Here is a 9,658-nt window from a genome sequence, read left to right as displayed (position 1 = left end):
AAAGACTTTCCCTGCAGGGACAGGCCATAACTTGTAGAAAGAACGCCATTAATTTGAGACACTGCACTCACAGTGAAGACGTGCCAGGTGTTCGCCTGTCCCTAATACCAGCCATGTTTGGTTACTTGTAACACAAAGTCAGAGCAATGGAATGCCCAGTCTCAACGGCTGCTTCTCTGGCCAAGCACTGCAATTTAATTCACATCACAGTCTAATTAAAGACACTAAAAGATAGACCTTTTAGCACAAGTTTTTAAGAGGAAGAGAAAAGAGTCTAGAATGTATCGAATACCTGCTAAAGGCCAGGCCACAAGGTCTGGGAGCCTTTACTTACGTTACCTCTTTAATTCCCACCACAATCATACGAGGCTGGTATTATTGTCCTCATCTCACAGATAAGGAAATACAACCTCTGAAGGATTAAATATCCTGCCCAGGTAAGTGGTAAAGCCAGGATGGGAACCAGGACTGTATGAACTCAAATTCCATGTTTGTTTTCACTACCAGATCAACATTTCTCCCACACAGAAGCATAAGAATGATGGTTTAAAAGACACAGATTCTGCAGTCAGGCTTCCTGGGTGTTTAATCTGCTCCATTCAATTTCAAGGTGTGTGACCTTGTCAAGCTACTTAACCTCTCTAAACCTCAGTTTCCTCATCTTTAAAAAATAGAGATCATTATAATGCTACCTCATAAATTTTAAGTATTTGACAACAATGATGAATATCATCATTTTCTTTTCCACCAACCCTCCTCACTTGTTAAATAAAATAATAATAACAGTAGCTAATATTCATTGAATGCTTACTATAGGCCAGGTACTATCCTGAGGGTTTTACATGAATTATCTCATTTAATTCTCACAATAATCCAATGAAATAACAACACCTCACACTTCCTGAACACTGATCACTACATAAAACAAGCTCTGTTTTAAACACTTTACTCCCACGTTAATTAGTGAGTGACTGGGGCAGATAATGTTGTTATCTCAATGTGCAAATAAGGAAATGAAGGATCAGAGAGCATAAGTAAGTCGCCCACGGTCACACAGCTGGGAAAAGAGGAAGCCATGTTAAGGCCTCAGGCAGCTCCACGTAGGGGCTCAGAGTCTTAACCTCTACTCTTGGGTTCCTGGACCTGGGCGAGGCCATGAAAGCAATGTCTGACACATATCTGTGCTTAAAGAGCTCCCACACGTATTTAGGCTGTAAGACCTACACATTTAACAAGTGAGGATGCCATAACACTCAGTAGCCAACTGTCCAAAATACGCAAAGCACACACTAGGGACCCTGGGCGATACAAGAGAGAGTAAGGATGGTGGCTCGTGGGTTCTGGGGCAGCTTCCTGGAGAATGCGTGGCTTTCCCTTGGGATTTGCGGGATCAGGGTTAGTCAGGAGGCGAGGTGGGGGAAAGTGTCGCAGGAGGGAGACTCAGCAAGCGCAGACAGGTGGATGTTAGGTGTGTTTGGAGAACGAGGAGACTGGCCTGAATGAAGATCAGTCCCCTGTAAGAAAGTAGAGATAAAATTAGACATGAAGGTAAGGACCATTTACAAAAGACCCTTGACACACTCTAAAAAAAAACTGGGACGTCACTTATAAGGGGTAAGAGGGAGCATCAGATTCTTGAGGAAGACAGTAACATGACAAGAGCACAATGTGTGGCACAGCTCAGTGTGGGGAGATGGAGAGAGATGGGGTGGGGGCTGCGTAGGCGCTGGTGTGAGGTGGTGAGAGCCCTCGCCCTTGACTGAAGGGATAGCAGAGAGAGAGAGAGAGAGAGAGAGAGAGAAGAGCCGAAGGAGAATGGGGGCGGGGGGCGGGGGCTGCTTAGCGAAAGACAGAAGCAGGAGAGGAGAACAGATCCACCGTGCTGGGATCCGGGCCTGGCCCAGTCAACTCCCAATCCCCACACCTGGCTCTGTTAATGACTTACCCACACATTGTAGATGCTGAAAATGAGTTTGTTAAATAAATGAATGAGTCATCTAGCTTCCAGCCCAGTCCCTTCATTTCGCACGTGAGAAAACAGAACCTGAAGGTTATGTGAATTAACCAAAATTATGTAAGTGTGAGCAGCAGAATCTAAACTAAATTCCCAAATCCTGCCGACTATTCCAGACTTTCCTTCTGCTCTCAATTTGGGATGTCTCGAGGACTATCATATCAAAAACAGATGATGTCAATAACAGAAATCAAGACTGGGGAGAGATTGCTGGGATTCTTGGATAATTTAATTTGGTTTTGGACATGTAAACATTGATGTGATGGCAGAACTTCTAATGAGAAATGTCCTGTGAACAGTTTTCAATTTGGGACTGAAGAAAAGATGAGAATTAATGACTAGATATACTTGAGAATCATAAACAGAGAGCTACTAGTTGAAGGCATGAGAAACATACTTTTGTAATATCATAAGTAAGAAATGTTTTTGGTTTCTCATTACCTTAATTAAATATTTTTTAGTCTACTGAAGAATTGTTGAACAAGCAGTGCACTTAGCTGCAATCAGCATGTCAATGTTGTTGGAATCACTTCATTTGCACGTGTCAATCTTCGCTCTGCCTGCCTGCACAAAGATTTAGGGACCGCTGCACTGGCCAGGCTATATTGGTGCCCCCCGAAAAGCATTACGAGGGCTCCAGGTCTGTCATGTGGGCCCTGCTGCAATCTTTATTCTGTAACTTTTGTTAGATCTTGCCAACTATGGTTTCCAAAGGCAAAGCAAAGATCTTAAAATTTTTCTGAGATTTATGTCATATGCCTAGGCCATAAATGAAGCAGAAGACTTAGATGTTTTTGCCTTATAAAATTTTCCCCATTGGCTTCCTAAATACAAAGGGTCAACCCAAATCAGTATGAAGCTAGACATTGCCAAATTACTGTCATTTAAAACAACACCTATTTTCTTAGCATGAAATCTAGATGATTCTCACACCAACCCAAAACCTAGTTACTGAGCACTAAGCACACTACATTGTTTTGCAGGAAAGAGCAAGGCACTCCAGAGTAAAATAGATGTGTGTGTGTGTGTGTGTGTGTGTGCGTCTGTGTGTGTATTTGGAGAGATAATCTGATTCATTGACAAAATTTTTAAATCTTTTGGAGTTTGTAGTGAGTTGAATGGTGGTCCCACCCAAAAGATAGGCCCACCCAGAACCTGTGAGTGTGACCTTATTTGTAGGTAAAGTCTTTGCAGATGTGATTAAATTAAGAATCTTGAGATGAACTCACCCCGGATCATCCAGGTGGACCATAAATCCAATGACAAGTGTCCTTATAAGAAACAGAAAAGGAGAAGACACAGACACAGAGAAGTCTGTGTGAAGACGAAGGCAGAGTTTGGAGTTATAAGCCACAAATCCAGGAACACCTAGAGCCACCAACAGTTGGAACAGGTGAAGCAGGATTCCCCACTAGAGCCTTCAGAGGGAGCACAACCCCTACTGACACCTTGATTTTAGACTTCGGGCCCAGAACTGTAAGAGAATAAATTTTTGATATTTTAAGCCAATGAATTTGTGGTGATTGATTACAACACCCACAGGAAGCTAATACAAAGTTCATTAAGTGAAAGACTTTTGTCTCTTTTGGTCATATTAGAACAAAGATCCCAATGTTCAATAATTCAACATTTCAAAAATTCTACTCTTGCCTCCCAACAAGTAGGAATTATCTTTGAGGACAAGCGAGTTTTCAGTGCAACAGCTAACAAGTAGAAATTATCTGTGCATTGATTTTTTTTTTCTGGAAAACTACAAGAAGTTCAGAGTCCAAATCTCATATTCCAGTTTTGGAATCACATCAAACATGAATCCATTCCTTCCCAAAGCTGCCTCCCTGTTGTCAGAGAAAGCACTATACTGGCAGGTGAGCTTCCGTGAATTCCTTATTGGGAATAAACTTGAGTTGTTACAGAAGTGACCAAAAACCACCACCTGAATGCAGTTACTGAGAGCTTCAGTATATCCATCACCAATTTCCTCTCCAGCCCAATCTTACCATCAGTTTGGGCAAAATGAACACCCATATGAAGTACCCATCCAACACCCAAGTACAAAGTTCCTTGGCTTTCCGAACTGCAATCACCTCGGTCTCACTTTCCCAACTCAGTTTCATGGCCAGACCCTAGAGCTTGTCTTCACTGCCAAGGCTCCTCCCCCAAACCCATCCCCCTTGAAATATGACCCACAATTCCTATATGGGGGCTATTGACTGTGAATTGTTTCAACTTGTGCTACCCAATTCCCACTCCACAGCCTATAACCTGCATCATTTCTCAGTTAAAAGGGATCCTCTCTCATCTAGATCTGGACTCTACCAGTATTAGATTATCTGCCTTCTTCTGTTTCTGATAACAATCCCTCCCCCTCTCCCTCTCCCCATTCCTCTCCTTCCCCTTCTCTCTCTTACATCTTATAACAGCTCTTTCACAGAGGCTCTTCACACTCAGCACTTCCTAGAGATTGTTCCAATCTCTCACAACTTAGCCATTGCTCTCAACTTTGACATCCCACAGTCCAGCTTCTTGGAAGTGCTGGTCACCCTGGGCTTTCCCACTTCCTTCCCTCTCATTCCCTCTCAACCTTGGACTTTCACTCTCATAAACTCAGTGAAACTCTTATAACAAAGTCCCCCAAATGTAACAAAAATGCTTGCCATTCTACCGACCTCTCGGTGGCTTTCCACATTGTTGAATCCTCTTTGTATCAGTACCCTCCCTCTGTTCCTGGGTGCTATGGACTGAAAGCTTATGTCCCCCCAGGATGCATATGTTGAAATCATAACCCCCAAGGAGATGGTAGTAGGAGGTGGGGCCTTTGGTAGGGTGAAGCCCTCATGAATCCCTCAGGAATGGGATTAGTGCCTTTATAAAAAGACACAAAAGAGCTGCCTTCTCTCTCTGTCATCTGAGGATACAGTTAGGAGCTGCCAACTGCGAACCAGGAAGAGGGCCCTCACCAGACACTGCATCTGCCAGCACTTTGGTCTTGGACTTCCCAGGCTCCCAAACTGTGAGAAATAAATTCTGTTGTTTAAGCCACCAGTCTATGGTATTTCTGCTACAGCAGCCCAAACTAAGACACTGGGACACCACTGTCTCCTGGGTCTCCTGAAACTTCCTGAACCACTTATTCCCATCCTACATATTTACACAGTTCTGCCTTCTCTTCTTGCCCAATCGCCTGTGTACTAAGATTCCAAAATTGTCCCCAGTCTAAATCCTTTCCCTAAAGTTGATACCAGCTTTACAGTCTGTGAGTACTTCAAATTCAACATTAAACTAAACATCTTATTTCCCCCACAAAATCAACTTTTCTATCTCAAAGATAGATCTGCTCCACAGCCTCCATGGCCCCTTCCTATTGATCCTCCCTCCTAAATACTTCTCAGGCCAGTTCCTCCCTCCCCAGATCCCCCATCAATGCCTTAGCTCAGGCTCTAATGATTTCCCTGCTAGATCACAGCCTCCCAGCTGTTTCCTCTCTGCCTCCAGCCTCAACCCTTTCACCCTGAGGCAACCAGAGGAATCCTCCTAAAATGCAAATCATTCTATCACTTAAATCCTTCAGTGGCTCCCTCCTACTTACGAACCACTTAGCATGACCTATAAAACCATTTGATGTTGACTTGCCTATCTGTCTAGCCTAATTTCTTGTCACTCTCTCCTTAGACCCCTAATGTTCTGCCAAATAACTTGTAGTCCCTGCATAAGATATATCTTACATGTCTCTCCCTTGCACTAGATGTTTTCTCTGACTGAAACAGCCTTTCCTAGGCTGGTGCTGCCTTGCAAACTCCTCGCCATTCATGAGTCAACCCAGGCATCCCTCATCGCAGAAGTTTTACCTAAACCCAATCTGGGATGCTCCCACCAGCCCCCACAAGGCAGTCAGGCATTGTTTCTTCTCCGTATCCTAAACATAGTTCAGTTATGGTATACGGCTTGCTATTTTGTAGCTGCTCCTGTGTGTCTCCTCAACTAATCTGTGTGCATGTCCATAAATGTAAGCCTTTTCATCTTCCTCATCTTCATGACATCAGCGCTAGCTCATGGCAGACATTCAATGCTTTTTTATTGAAATCTTTTAACATCTGATCATCTGAAGAGTCAGGGTGATCAAGGTTGGCCTAGCAGTTTACGGGAAAATGCACTGGCCACACAGATTCATTCCAGCAGGAGGGAGAAATTCTACCCCAGTCAGAGAAACCCACGGAAGGGAGAACAACTGGGGTGGGGGTGGGGGAGGGTGGGAAATGAGCACAATGTATGTAGAAGGAGGGGGGAAACTGATCTCACTAGAGCAGAAGACATCGTCGGGTGTCACGGGGGACAGAGTTGGGCAGGTTTGGTGGGATGAGAAGGTGGAGGGTCTCACAGGGTATGAATGAGACTCAGTATTAATACATTCATTTCCAATCGCTGCTGCAACAAATCACCATACATGTAGTGGCTTAAAACAAGAAAAATGTATTACTTACAGTTTTGGAAGTCAGAAGTCAGGGATGAGTCTCACTGGCCTCAAATCAAGCTGTCACCAGGACCGTGTTCCTTTTTGGAGGCTCTAGGGGAGCATCCGTCTTCTGGTCTTTTCTGGCTTCTTAGAGGCTGCCCTCATTCCTTGGCCCATGACCCTGTTCCAATGTCGGAACCAGCAACAGCCAGATGGGTCTTTCTCACACCACTATGCTCTGACTCTTTCTTCTGCCTCCTTCTTTCACTTTTAAGGACCCTGTGATTATATTGGTCCCACACAGATAACCCAGGAAAATCTCCCCATCTCGAGGTCAGCTGATTAGCAACATTAGTTTTATCTGAACCACTAATTCCCCTTTGCCATGTAACCTGACATACTCACAGGTTCTGAGGATTAGGACGTGACGTCTCTGGAGAGCCCTTACTCTGCCTACCACACTCAGTAACTAATTGGAAGCTTCTGTTCAGCTCTCAAGACTTAAATGCTGTGATGAAAGTATAGAGCTCCAGGCTGAGCTGCCTTAAATCCCAAATCTCTGAGATCTTGTACAACTGAGTCATGATGACGATTTTCTGTTATTTGCCTTTGTATACAAATAATTTTTTTTTTTTTTTTTTTTTTTTTGAGACAGGGCCTCACTCTGTTGCCCTGGGTAGAATGCAGTGGCATTGTAGTGGCTCATAGCAACCTCAAACTTCTAGGCTCAAACGATCCTCCTGCCTCAACCTCCAGAGTAGCTGGGACTACAAGTGCAAACCACAACACCTGGCTAATTATTCTATTATTTAGTAGAGACGGGGGTCTCATGCTTGCTGAGCCTTGTCTTGAACTCCTAAGCTCAAGCAATCCTCCCGCCTCGGCCTCTCAGTGTGCTAGGATTACAGGCGTGAGCCACCACACCCGGCTGTGTACAAAGAATTTTTTAGGGGGCCAGCACTCTTGTGCTACTCTGCTGCCTATATGTACACGAAGAATTTGTTTTTTAATAGCAGATATACATCAAGCACTTCAGTCACATACACATACACAGATAACAAGACTATTTGGAGTCCTTCTTTGTGTATAGATGAGGTTGGCTCTAAGAAATGGGCCAGTTGTTATACTGCAGGAGGCTGACCTGTATGCTATTTTGAATGATTTTAATTCACTTAATAGGATCTGAGTTCCTATTAACGTGGTGGGCGCTGTGATTCCCATGACATTGACAGGGCTGTGTGATTCTCTCACATCTGCATAGCACTAATTAATAATGACAATACAACTATCTTGAATGTAGTTATCATCTTTCTTAGAGCTCAAAGAGTTTCATAGAATTTATCCTTTTTCTTTCAAAAATATTCCTATGGGGTTACCAGCTGCAGAATCACTTTTTGAGATTAAAATAAGAAATAATTTTCTAACATTAGGGAAAGGAAAAATGAAATTTATAAATACAATGATCTAATTGAAAAAATAATCACACAGTTTGTTTCCACGTATGCAAATTGTGAATTCAAAGATGCTTAAGTGAAACGTTCTGAAGTTGACTTACTTGTATCATCAAAATCCAGGTGACCATGTCTGCATTCATTCATTCTTTCAACAAGTATTTTGTATAAACTCTCAGGTACCAGATATCATTCTAAGCATAAGGATTCAACAGAAACAAGACGATGTCATTGTCCTCAGGAGCTTGCTGACAGTAGGCGATAGATTGTACACTTTCACCAAACATACAAGCAAACAAATCATCTTTCAGGTAGTGATAAGTACTCTCAACTAAAAAGAAAAGTAGCAGTGGGTAAAAGAGAGTGAGAGAGTGACATTAGAAAAGCATTAGTCTGGATGGTCTGGGAAGGCCTGAGCAGATTTTTGAATAAGGAGAAAGCCATATGACGAAATAAGAAAAGAATGAACATACCAATTTATCTTATTTCAGAATATTATGGGAGTACAAATGTTTTGGTTACATAAATTGCTTTTGTACCATTTGAGTCAAAGTTATAAGTGTGCCCATCCCCCAGATAGTGCATATTGTACCCATTAGGTGTGAATTTATCCATCCCTTTTCCCCCCTCCCACCCGCTTGATTTCCAATGAATGTTATTTCCATATGTGTACATAAGTGTCGATGGATTAGTTCCAGTTTAATGGTGAGTACATGTGGTGTTTGTTTTTCCATTCTTGTGATACTACCCTTAGAAGAATGGTCTCCAGTTCCATCCAGATTAATACAAGAGGTGCTAGATTACCATTGTTTTTTGTGGCTGAGTAGAACTCCATGGTATACATATACCACCTTTTATTAATCCACTCATGTATTGATGGGCACTTGGGTTGTTTCCACACCTTTGCAATTGTGAATTGTGCTGCTATAAACATTTGAGTGCAGATATCTTTTTTTTTATAAAAAGTCTTTTTTTCCTTTGGGCAAATACCCAGTATAATGGGATTGCTGGATCAAATGGTAGGTCTACTTTTAGTTCTTTGAGGTATCTCTATACTACTTTCCATAGAGGCTGTACTAGTTTGCAGTCCTACCAACAGTGTGTAAGTGTTCCTAACTCTCTACATCCATGCCAGCATTTGTTGTTTTGGGACTTTTTGATAAAAGCCATTCTCACTGGAGTTAAAATCTGATATCTCATTGTGGTTTCGATTTGCATTTCCCTGATGATTAGAGATGTTGAAGATTTTTTAATATTTTTTTTGGCCATTAGTCTACCTTCTTTTGAAAAGTTTCTGTTCATTTCCTTTGCCCCACTTTTTAATGGGGTTGTTTGATTTTTTTCTTGCTGATTTGCTTGAGTTCTTTGTAGATTCTGGTTATCAGCCCTTTGTAGGATGTATAGCATGTAAATATTGTGTAGGTTGTCTATTTCACTCTAATGATCATTTCCTTGGCTGTGCTGAAGCTTTTTAATTTGATCAGGTCCCATTTATTTATTTGTGTTGTTGCTGTGATTGCTTTTGGGGTCTTCTTCATAAATTCTTTGCCTAAGCTGATATCTATAAGAGTTTTTCCAACATTTTCTTCTAGAATTCTTATAGTTTCATGCCTTAGGTTTAAGTCTGTTATCCATCGTGAGTTAATTTTTGTGAGTGGTGAGAGGCGTGGATCCTGTTTCAGTCTTCTACATGTGAATATCCAATTTTCCCAGCACCATTTATTGAATATGAATTCTTTTCCC

Source organism: Eulemur rufifrons, chromosome 18 (genome assembly GCF_041146395.1).
Source record: "Eulemur rufifrons isolate Redbay chromosome 18, OSU_ERuf_1, whole genome shotgun sequence".
Classification (NCBI taxonomy): domain Eukaryota; kingdom Metazoa; phylum Chordata; class Mammalia; order Primates; family Lemuridae; genus Eulemur; species Eulemur rufifrons.
The sequence above is the reverse complement of the archived record's forward strand: the minus strand, read 5'-3'. Positions refer to the sequence as shown.